Source organism: Monodelphis domestica, chromosome 3 (genome assembly GCF_027887165.1).
Source record: "Monodelphis domestica isolate mMonDom1 chromosome 3, mMonDom1.pri, whole genome shotgun sequence".
Taxonomy (NCBI): domain Eukaryota; kingdom Metazoa; phylum Chordata; class Mammalia; order Didelphimorphia; family Didelphidae; genus Monodelphis; species Monodelphis domestica.
The window spans coordinates 441894342-441906688 of record NC_077229.1 but is presented as its reverse complement, the minus strand read 5'-3'; the positions used below and the strand labels follow the sequence as shown (position 1 = coordinate 441906688).

Sequence of the window (12347 nt, the reverse complement as noted above, 5' to 3'; positions counted from 1 at the left end):
CTCTCTGTCTCTCTCTCTCTCTCTCTCCCTCTCTCTCTCTCTCTCTCTCTCTCTGCCTCTCTCTCTCTCTCTCTCTCTCTCTCTCTCTCTCTGCCTCTCTCTCTCTCTCTCTCTCTCTCTCTCTCTGCCTCTCTCTCTCTCTCTTGTCTCTCTCTCTCTCTCTCTCTCTCTCTCTCTCTCTCCTCTCTCTCTCTCTCTCTCTCTCCCTCCCTCCCCCCTCTTTTTCTCTCTCTGCCCTCCCATCTCTTCATCTTCTTTCAAAACTAGGAGTATCATTTACACAAAAGACCCTGAGTTTTATTCTCTGTATACCTCCTTCAATATTTCAAAATATCCATAATTTTATCAACGTAAGGAGTATTGTCACTACAACAGATCTCTATCTCTCTAGGCCTCAGGAAATAGTCTTCATGACTATCTATGGACAAAATAATTCAACACTTTTCATCAAATTTTTTGTTTTTTGGTCCACTAAAAAAAAAAGAGTGAAGTTGGTTTTTAGACCAGATGGTGATTCTTACTAAAGCCTACATTCCAAATCTTTCCATAAAGAAAAGACCTTCCAGAATTTTTTTTCTTGAGCCGACTATAAGAACGTCTATATAATATACTTAATTTGAACCAATATGGTGTCTTGGAAAAAAAGTATAGGCCTTAGAAATAGGAGCCCTGGCTTTTGGTTCTAGCTCTGCTATTAATCAGCAGGGAAATCTTGAGAAAGTAACTTATCTTTTTGGACATGTATTTTCATAACTATAAAATGGAAGGGTAGCTAAATAATCTGAAACATCTATTTCAACATTCAAATTCTATTGTTTTAGATATGAAAAACAAAATTAAGATTATACTTGCTTGAACTTCTTTTGATAAATCTTCTTTATGTGTTTCCACCTCAGTTACAGTTTCATTTCTAAGGAAAGCCTGAATAGCCTCTTGAACCAGAGTATCCATACAAAGTATCTCAATATGGAAAACTAAGATAGTGGAATATTTTGAGTTAGTTTGATTAAATAAATTAAAAATGTTTATTGAGTACCAATTATGTGCAAAATACATAGTTCTTCATTTGGGGTTTTTATAATATTGTCTTTTGTTTTGTTTAAGGAGATTCTTTTTGTACATTAGTAAGTAAACCTCTCGTTATCATATATAAGATAAAATGATTTTAAAGCAAATATCTACTTTATTATAAGTAACATTATAGCAAGTTTTCAGAATATAAAGTTATGACTAACCAAGAACAGAAACTACTGGCCTCCCTAATTTGCCAAGAATTACTTGAAAGATGGAAAATAATTTGGTAAAACTTAGGTGTTAATGAAGAACTTTCATCTTATGCCACATGATACTTCAAATAAAAAAGCCCTAAATATGTTTAATAACTTAAATATAACAAGTGGCTGTTCTTTAAAAAAGTTATAAAGTTTGGAAAGAGTAGCCCTTGGCACTTGTGCTTAAGGGAAAACTTAAAATTAAGGGATAAAAGTGATCATAAAAGATAAAAATTATTTTATGTACAATTAAACTTTTACATAAACAAAACAATGAAATCAATATCATAAAACTGAAAAGATAAACTATAAAGTATAACAAACAAATTGCATCAAATATCTCCTATTTCTGTTGGGGTCAAATCACACAAAATTTAAAGTTCCAAATATATAAGAAGTGACATATTTAAGTTCAAGAATTGTTGCCTAAAAGAATAGTACAATATTAAAAATAGTTTTCAATAGAAGAATGCCAAACCAATAATAACTATTTGGAAAAATTCTACAAATTTTAATAGTGTGATAAGAGCAAATTAAAACATCTCTGAGGTTTTACTTTGTGTCCCTCAAACTGATGTAAGATGATGTAATAAATAATAGATGCTATAAGATGAAACTAATTATGTTGGAACTTTTTTTGAACACATTGTTTTTAAGCTATCACCTGGTGGACCAATCACTGTGGGATGTGCTGGAAAAATTATTAACCCCCAAATGCCCCTTTATCATATACAGTATGAAAACACAAGAAAGGCACTATGAAATCCAAAATATTTTTCATATCACTTCTCAAGGCAGCAAAAGAATGAGAAACAAAAGAGGCATCTTTAATTGGGGAATGGGTGAAAAATTGTAGTACATGATGGATTTGAAAATAATGTGACATGGTAAACAATGGATATGAAGAATTCAGAGATATATGAGAATACTTGTATAAACTGATAAAAAGTGAATTAAGAGAAATCTATGTCATTGAGCAGAGAAGTGAAAAACTGAGAAGCAACAAAGAACTATTAAACCAAGATTCATGAGATCTGATTTTTTTTCCACAAAAGAAGATTGTGTGCTAAGATAATGATATGTTCTATATTAAATGTGACTAATAACAATCAAAGTCATATTGGACATTGTAGAATGACAGTGATTAAATATTAAAGAAAAAAATTTCTACCTTCTTCTAAAATCTTTAGACAGCTGGTTTTCCCACTGCATGTCTTGCCCAGCATGCACCCTTTAATCGAAGATGAAGGTAACTGAGTTGCAATATATGCTGGTTTTGGAGGGTAAACTTTTTCATGAACTACTCGAATCACATGACCCAATATGTTATTGTTGGAAGGTAGGGGAACATCAGCCATATCTTCTGGGAGGACCCACTCTCCTGTCAAGTTCTACAACAAACATAAATGAGAAACATGTTTAAATGTCTGACTTGTGTAACATACAATCAATTTGTATTTTTAATCCATATAATAACTCATAAATTCTTTAGAGACATTTTCACAAGTAAACAATATTCTTATTTGGAAAGAAAAAAGAGCATTTTATATAAGTATCAAAAAGAAATTAGAAAGATTATAACTTCAAAAGAAGGATTAATTTAATTATACTATGTTTGGGCATGGATATAATTGAGAAATCAATCAAAATGGGTTCTGATAATCACTAGACAGAAGAAAAATCGACTAAGAACTAAAGAATAGCAATTGATCTAATATCTTAAATATGGGATAGATTAATCTGAAGTAATTAGAAATTTAAAATTCAGAAGAGATCAAATGGATATATTTTGATGATCATATTTTTATAAAGTATCTGGTGTTTTGCATGAAAATATCTAGAAGACAATATCAATATAGTTATTCGAATATTTCACATTATCAACAAATTAATTTGAGACTTTTGATGACTAAGTAATACAAAAGAGATGAAAATTAGTATAATTTATGATCATGCTTTCTATTAATATAGCATGTGATTTTCACAAAAATACAAGGGATAAAAAATATAGGAAAAATGTCATAGCAATATTTTTTTTGCCATTTGGAAATCTTCAAAACTCTCCTCAGATGATATTAGATAAAGTTAGCAACTCTGAATTGTCAGTTTCATAGCACATCGATAAACTGGCCTTCACATAGTCACCTGAAAGTAGAAACATGAATCATTCTGAGCCTATTTCTAAGGACACTCTTTATTTTGGCAACCAGAAAGCACCTATTTATTACAGCAGTTTTATCCTTTCATGTTATCTCTATGGAAAATACAACAAAGATAATAAATCATACCAAACACTGCAATCTTAGAAAAGAAAAAAATTGCAAAAAAGCATATGCCACATTGAGTTGGCATAGACATGGCTGCCCCTCTGCTCACATTATGACCTCTATACCTTCATATGCAAATTCCCTGCAGGCACCCAAATATACAATAGCCCTAGTGACTTTAACTAATGCTAAGCTTACTTTTTAAAGCTAATTGCAGTTTTAAAGTTTCTATTTTACCTCATTCTCATAAGGCTTAAAGAGCACAAGTATTTGTTCACAGCAAAGTTCCCTCACCAATATGAGTTACTATGAAAACCAAGCCAAAAAAAAAAAGCATAGAAAAAAGATACTATAAAAAAGTTATTTTAGAACCACTCTGAGTTCCAATTGGCTGAAATGCCTAAATTCCTTTAATTGTATTATTTTAGTATTAATGTGTCCCAGTACTTATAGTCTCTGTTGGACACAGTCTTAAATAATTTTCTGAATGAGATTTTATAGACTAGAATTATGTTAAAATTCTATCATTTGGGGCAGCTAGGTCACTCAGTGGATTGAAATCTAGAACTAGAGATGGGAAGTCCTGGGTTCAAATCTGAGCTTGGATACTTCCTGGCTGAATGACTCTGGACAAGTCACTTAACTCCCATTGCCTAGCCCATTTCTATCTTTTATCTTGGAACCAATATACCATTTTGATTCTAAGATGGAAGGTAAAGGTTTAAAAAAATAAATTACATCAATTCTAGATTATTGGTTAAAAAACGGTAATTTGACCAAACACAAACAGGACAGATCATAAGTTCTTAATGTCACAGGATTTAGAGATGGAAAGGAACTTAAGGTTCTGTCTGAACTAGTGTCAGTGAATGTGTCATTTGCCATTAAATGACAACACATTTTTATCTTATCTTAAGCTCGAATGTAAAGTTTCCATGTTGTATTTTCAATCCCTTGCTGTGTCCCTGTTTGAGTAATATGGAAGGGATATTTATATTAATTGATTAATAGAAGTAATGTACCTATTTCTCCAAGTATCTGTTCAGTGGTTAGGATCAATCCTATAGAACTTTTATTTTTTCGATATACTTTTCTGACAATCACCAATTTTTAAACCTACATCCTATCAACGCATATGATATGAATTGCCTGTCTATTTCTTTGTCTTCATTTTTATTACAATGACCCTCTTAACCTCACAGTCAGTGTCCAACCATTCTTGGTTCTTGGTTTATCAAAGGACATTGTGACATGAATTAAAATGTATTATGCTTATTTTTGTGCCAGTATTTCTTATATAACATCTCAGGAGATCTGGAAATAATTTTTGTTAACCTGAACTAAAGAAAAAGATTTTTAAAAAGTCTTTTTAAATGGAAAGACATAATTTGTTGTTATTACTTCAATACAAACCTTTTACTGGCTTAATAGTAATATTCAATCTAACTAGGGAAACAGAGTTTTAAAGTCATAAAGACCCTTAGTCTAGTCTGAACCTTCTTTTATAGATTTGAAAACTGAGAACCAGAGAGATAAGGAGATTGTTCACTGACATACAGCTAGTAGGACAGGCAGGATTAAATTCCAGGTTCCCTGACTCCCAGTGAAATACTCTATCTATACAATGCTGCTAATTTTTATCCCAAGTCCTTTCACTTTAGATTGAATGCTCTGCACTATATAATTTTCCCTGATCTATACTCATTATGTGAATTATTTGTAATTAGACACAAAATGAATCTATATTCATCAAAATATTCGCCAGTTTCTAATTTAATGTTTTATAATTTTTTTTTGCTTTAAATAAAAAAAAACAACTTTAGGCTTTAAACCTTGCATTATTTGTTTCAATTATGGTTTCCAGTCAAAGAAAAAGATAACAAAAATTGTTATTTATAGGCAATGGGATATCTTAACCCTAAACAAAACATAGCAAGACAGCCAGATGTACACCATGCATTGAGTTTAAAATTAGGTCCCCAAATGCACTATTTATTTATATCTGTTTTCGGTTATTCATTCAGTCCACAGTCAGAAGATAATTTATAGATAATATCTTGCTTCATTTTGACAGTATAGGTATCATCTGTAAGAATCTTCAAGAAATGAGGATCCCATACTCTTGATGTCATCTATTTCCTACTGATATGTTGACTCACCTAGACAGAAACAAATGCCTGTGAGTTTTCCACTTTCTCTTCCCCAACCCCTTCAACCCTACATACATGGCAAGAAATCTAAACAGGGAAAAAGAATACAAATGCCACAGAAGAGTGAGGTCACAACCTTCTGCACTAACAGCACTCTTGAGGACCTTATTCATACTCTCTGTCTTTGCTGACTTCCCCATTCTTCGTTGGTCACATTCTTGGATCTGTTTCTATTTCAGTGAGCATCCCAGATAATAAAATCTTTGTCATCTTTGAGACTGATTTGCACCTGCCTGTCTATATTAACTGATCTTCTGGCAGGTGTGTAACCTGTATGGAAATGTGGTATTTGCCTAATTCTTCTTGCTTACTGATATCACCAGTTTTGTCTTTTTTCTTGTCTACCGATTGTCACCAAGTTCTTATGTGAGAGTTATCTAAGGCTGCTTCCTTGACCTTTCTGAAGTTTCAGAACCAACAGAACCAGGCTTTCCTCAAAATAAGTATGTAGTACTGCATGCTGACATTATGAACTCTTCAGATGCCCTCATTGGCCAGAATTTGTCCAGTAGCACCATCTCAGCATTGCTAAGTGATGAAGATCTATTGAAGCTATTCTGCTTCTTAAGAGATTTAGCAAGGTGCAGGACACTGGTGACTACTGGAGTTTGCATCTTGGTTCCAATGCTAGAGTGTAAACAAAGGCAGGATACCGACTTTTCAAGATTCTGTTTCCTGATCTATAAAATGGAATAATAATATTTGTTTTACCTACCTTATAGGATTGTGAGAGAACATCCCTAAAACTTTAAAATGGCATATAAGTGTTAATAGTAATATTTTCTAATAATCAATGCTATCCGTTTTACCCCACGGACCCCTCATTCCTATGACTCTGAAAAAAGTGGGACTGGCCTCATTCAGAGCCTTGGGGTAACATAAAAGACTCCAAAATTTATTTTCAAATACTTTTGATAACTGAGATATATGTGATAGAATATGTGATAAGGAATAGAGATATTTAGAGTATTGGCACCTGTTTGAGAGCTGGCATCTTTTACTATAAAATATCAGTCTCCTAGAATTTAGAAAATCCTCTCTTCCCAACCCTTCCTTCCATCCTTTCCTACACTGAAGTGCCATCAGCATAAATGGAATGAGAGGATCCTATTCATTTACTCTTTAACTTCTTGCTGACATTTCACTTTATCTGATAAGACATTTCCCTGCAATGGGGAGAAGAATTTGCTATTAGATACAATAAACCCATTGCTACTGACATTTGTCAGCTTCCTTGAAAGCACTCACAATACTGATATTTTCAGATAAATATATCCAAAAAACCCTGTCATAAGAGTTAGACATGATATATTGTGTGCAAATAGTTGCAAGCCCAGGTAACAAATCTTTACATCTACTAGGAGTTCTTATTTTACCAAGCTGTGATAGATTCTCCTTGGCTCACATTAGTTACAGAGACTGCTGGGTTATGACCTAACTAAACCACAGAAGGACAATAAGATACCCTTGATACACCATAATCAATCAACAGATGTCAAAGTCCACAAGAGAGAATAATTTGCTTTTGACTTTTCCCATAATATGATTACTCTGTTGGTTGTAGATTTTGATCATTAGTCAAGACCATTCTAATTTTTTCTTGTGAATCTATACCACAAGACTTCTTTTGGAACATTTGTTTGTTTGTTTATATAGCATCCTTCTGGATATGCCATTAGATGGGGCCCTCAGTTTACTTGCTACATCTGGAATGCTTGTTTGATCTTTTAGATATCTGTTTCTAGTTCTTCCCATTGCATTATTCTGTGACAAATAGGCAAAAAGAAAGGATGATTCACACATTAATGGAACATCTTAAGTATTTTCTAATATATCAAAAGTATAATTACTTATTCCTTAGTTCATTTTATAGATGAGTCAATGAAGATTAAGGGACTTGTCCAGGGACTTTAGTAAGTTTCTAAGATCAGATTTGAACTCAGATCTTCTTGACTCCAGTCCTGGCACTTTATCCACTGTCACCTAGCTGCCATATATACACATTTACATAAATGAGAGCAATATATTCTTATATATGTTCTAATACACATATACACAACATATGTATATTTAAATTTATGTGTATGTTATATTAATATATATACACATATATGCATATACCTACATAAATATTTACATAACATTTTATCTGGTGCTTTAGTAAAGTTAAACATGTCATGCCTTAAAGGACTATATATGTAGTTGACTGAATAACTTTCTCTGTTTTTGAGGGAACAGTCTTTTTTGTTGACTTTCATTTTATTTTTGCTCTTTTATAACTTTCCCAGATTTTGGAAACAAATTATCTACCTGTTCCTTTTCATTTAGCAGGTCTTGGATGTTACTCACTTACCTGAGACTGATCTTAGCCTACCTTTTCTTACATTTGGAGATGTTCCAAACTCTAAACTCTGATTACTTTCTTGGATCCTCAGCATTCTCTTTCTCTCCTATATTAATGAATCCCTGGCCTCAGTCTGTTGATTTTGTAAACTTCAATCTCTATCGATTTGTTCCTTCTCTGCAGACTGCAAAGATACCCAAGTTTTTCCATCCTGAAAAAACCCTCTCATTAGACCCTACTGTGCTGACTATATAGATGCTATAGTTCTCCTGTCACAGTTAAAATGCTTGAAAAACATTTCTTTACTCATTTCCTCCATTTCTCCTTCCAGCCACTTCTGTACCTTTTGTAATCTAGATTCTAACATCAAGAATAAATTGAAACTGCCTTTTCCAAAGTTATCAATTACCTCTTAATTCTTAAATTTAATGACCGTTTCTCAATCTTTATCTATATTGATCTCACTGTAGCATTTGACCCTCTTGAGTTCCCTAACCCCCATTCCAAGGCAGAAGAGTGGTAAAGACAATAGGAGTTAAGTGACTTGCCCAAAGTCATATAGCTAGGAAGTATTTGATGTCAATTTTGAACACAGTACCTCTCATCTCTAAGCTTAGTCACCTTCTTGACCCTGTTGAATTTTATATTTCCATGTTTTGATACTTTGGATTCCTATGCTCTCCTCAATATGAGTACTTTTTCTTAGATAAAGATTTTAGTTTATCATGCCTGCTCATTCTAGGCAATTCTTGCCAGCATTCTTCCATAAAAAAATCCTCAGGGGATTTATACAATTTTAGGAAGGACAGGAATATATTCACCAGGTAACAAATCAGCCAGGATGATGAAAAAATAGGAGGCAGTGTCTCTAGATATGTTCAGATTTTGAGTCCAATCTTCCCCCAACCCTTATTTTTCCAGTGAGAAAACTGAGATCTCAAGAGGTTATTTGATTTTCCTAGGGTAACATAACTAATAAATGAGTCAGGAATCAAACGAATCCAACTATTTCTTCTAGCCACTTATTTTCTCAATACTTTAATACTGAACTTTTGCCTTTTTAGGCACAAACCACCTAGGACTGGCTTCTAACTGGCACTCTAGAAATGACACGTTTACTCATTCCCTTTCCCTTTGTTAAGAACCATGACTTTTAAGGGATAAATATTAATTTCTAATGGTCTATATCCAGACATCCATGCAGATGAAATAGATGATAGAAGAAACATGGATTTAAGATTACAATTTTTTTTTTTGCCTTTGGAAAATCAGACTGAAAGCTATTAGGGGTAGGGAGTGGTTTGATTTTTTTCCTCCCTTTTTCTTTCCTTCCTCTTTCTTTGTATTATCAGTGTTTAGTTTAGTGCCTGATATGTAGTAAACACAATAAATGGTTGTTGACTGACTGCCTATCTAGGTGGTCCAACAATTCAATACAACGTATAGTTAATGTGTCTAGTTCATACTAAGAAATATTTTTCCTTTTTTTTTTACTATTTAGCTAATTTGTTTTAAAGTCCTGCATAGATCATCTTTAAGTTATCAGTGAATCAACTAATAAAACCAGTTGTGGTTAGAGAGAATGTGAAGAGTTTCTCTATGTAAGATGTGGGAGGATGATCAGTTATTGATGTGATTAGGTAATCTACCCCAAATTTAGGGAGAAAAGTAAACTCACCCATGAAGTGATGGAACCAAAGTTTGAGTGATGACCAGATCTTTGAAAACATGAGCTTAGCAGTTACTATTAGAGTGTCCTTTCGTATGGAGTAGCAGACATGATTGGTAGGATGGATGCATGATCTTGGTCCTGAACAATGGGATCACTTTCTCCCTCCATTGCTCCTCTCCTTTCCTTTCCTCCTTTCCTTCTTCTTTCCTTCTTTCCTTTCCTTTCCTTTCCTTTCCTTTCCTTTCCTTTCCTTTCCTTTCCTTTCCTTTCCTTTCCTTTCCTTTCCTTTCCTTTCCTTTCCTTTCCTTTCCTTTCCTTTCCTTTCCTTTCCTTTCCTTTCCTTTCCTTTCCTTTCCTTTCCTTTCCTTTCCTTTCCTTTCCTTTCCTTCCTTCCTTCCTTCCTTCCTTCCTTCCTTCCTTCCTTCCTTCCTTCCTTCCTAATTCTTTATCTCATCTCTGTTTCTCTGTCTTGGTCTCTCAAATACACACATAAGGATAAGAATGCCATTCATGGTTTAATCAAGGTAATTAGAAATGGACATGCATACATGTATATACACAATGCATATATGTTTGTATGTATATTCATATTTAACCAATTGTTGAGCCATACTTAGGACATCAATGGCATTCTTATCAAATCTGCAGAAGATGTGAATCTGGGAGGGGTGGCTAAACTTTGTACAAAAGTTAAAAAAACTTCAGTAGGGCAAGAAGAATAAGTAGAATATAGTAAGATGGAATTTAATAGAATCAATTGTAAAGTCTGAAACTTAGGTTAAAGATTGCTAAAGGTTTAAAAAAGCTAAGTGTATAGTTGGAGGATCTGAATTCAAATTCTAATTCTGAAATTTACTCTCTAGGTAGTCTTGGGGAACTCAGCTGTGACCCCTGGTTTTCTTATTAGCAAAATAATGGGTTTGGACTAGAAGAACTTCTGATTTCTATTCTGTAGGTGTATATCTATGATCCTAAGACTTTCAGGTGAGAGAAGTTTGAACAGGCAATAGTTTGTGTGACAATAATTTAGGTGTACCAATGAGTTGCAAGTTCAATAAGTCAATGCTTGACAGGCAGCCAAAAATTGCTCATTTATACTTGTTTGCTCATAAAAAATTTGATCTCCAATGAGCTTAAACTCTAAAAACATGAAAATTTGGTGTTTTGGACAGTTCCTCAAAACACACTTTAAAATACAATGGAAATAAATACAAATATGCACATTACTTATTCTTTTTTTATTTTGTTTCAAAGGAAAGTTATTTTACAACTTTACCTATCTGTACCGTGTATGCATAAAACAGGCCTTTTTGAAGACAACTTGCATTTTTAGACAAACGGCAAACAGCTGCTACCAGACATTCACTTACTCCTAACAATAAGCTGTTAATTTTCTGCAAAAGCAAGTATACCAGTTGGTTTAGGATGTGGGTAAAAAGACATTACTGTGGTAATCATTTCCCACACTTACACACACACACATACACACAATATAGAAAAATCTTTGCTAAACCAAAGCATATGCCAAATGTCTTGACTTACTATTAAAATAAGAAAGCATAACTTTTGTATTTTGCTGCTTTAGCAGTAGCATAAAATTAATTTTAACTTGTCAATAAACACACCATGTAAAAGTTCTGCTTAGTAGTTAACATTTAACCATCTTGTAAAAGAAGGAAGAGCTTTTGCATGCTTTTTTCAGCCTGAGACATTCCATCACTACGATTAAAATTTTGATGGACACAGTTTGTCTAATGAACCCTCCAGCTACACCAAAATACTTAAATAGAATGCATTCATGCAGTTTTAGAAATTCAGATTAGTTCAACTTGAAGTATGATGAAAATTTAACTCTTTATAGCCTTTTAAAAACACGTTTCATTTTCTCTTTTCCTCACTACTGGTAACTTCTTTCTTTTAAGACTCAACACCATGGTACCCTTTTATTTATTCTCTACTTAGGGCACAAATCATTTTCATTTTTCTTTAAGCCATGTTACTTTTCTTCTGGAATTCTTTCTCTTACATTTCACACTGGACCCAAAATCCCATGTCTCTTGCTCAGATTTCATTGCCCAGTCTTGATTCTTTCATCCCTTCAATCTCTCTTCAGTTGTTGCCTAATTGCTCTTGTTTCCCTTATCTCTTTACCAGTGTGAATATGCTAATAATCATATCCTGATTTGTCTCTCCAAAGATTTCTAAGGAAACAACCGATTTGCCTTTTTAGATTTATTGCTAAATAGTTTTTAATGGGACTTCTGAAATTATGGAACAGAGATCACAGGAAAATGAAAAAAGGATGTTTTTTATAATGTTTTTACAATGATGTAAAAACTCTGAAATCCAGTCACCAAACTTTATGATTATTTTTCCCTCTATACTGATTACTTTGAGACTATGACACTTCTGTGATTATAAAATACATTTTAAATTAGTGCTGACATAATGTTCCCAATTAATTAGCATTGCAATTAAAACACTAAAGAAGAGGGCATGGGAACCCATATGGTACCATGTTTATTCCTATTTTAAAAAAATGAATAACACTAAAATCAAGTGAATACATAACAGAATATTGAG

At 33.2% G+C, this 12347-nt stretch overlaps 1 protein-coding gene across 1 annotated transcript in view; it reads right to left on the bottom strand.

Annotated features, from left to right (window-relative positions):
• The window catches only part of LOC103094680 (sperm flagellar protein 2), a 136579-nt gene extending 135615 nt beyond the window's left edge, over positions 1–964 (bottom strand). Inside the window, exon 1 of the mRNA XM_056824544.1 lies at positions 849–964. The gene's annotated coding sequence lies outside the window, so the exon portion shown is untranslated. The remainder of the gene's footprint in view (positions 1–848) is intronic.
• Between the last annotated feature and the right edge of the window lie 11383 nt (positions 965–12347).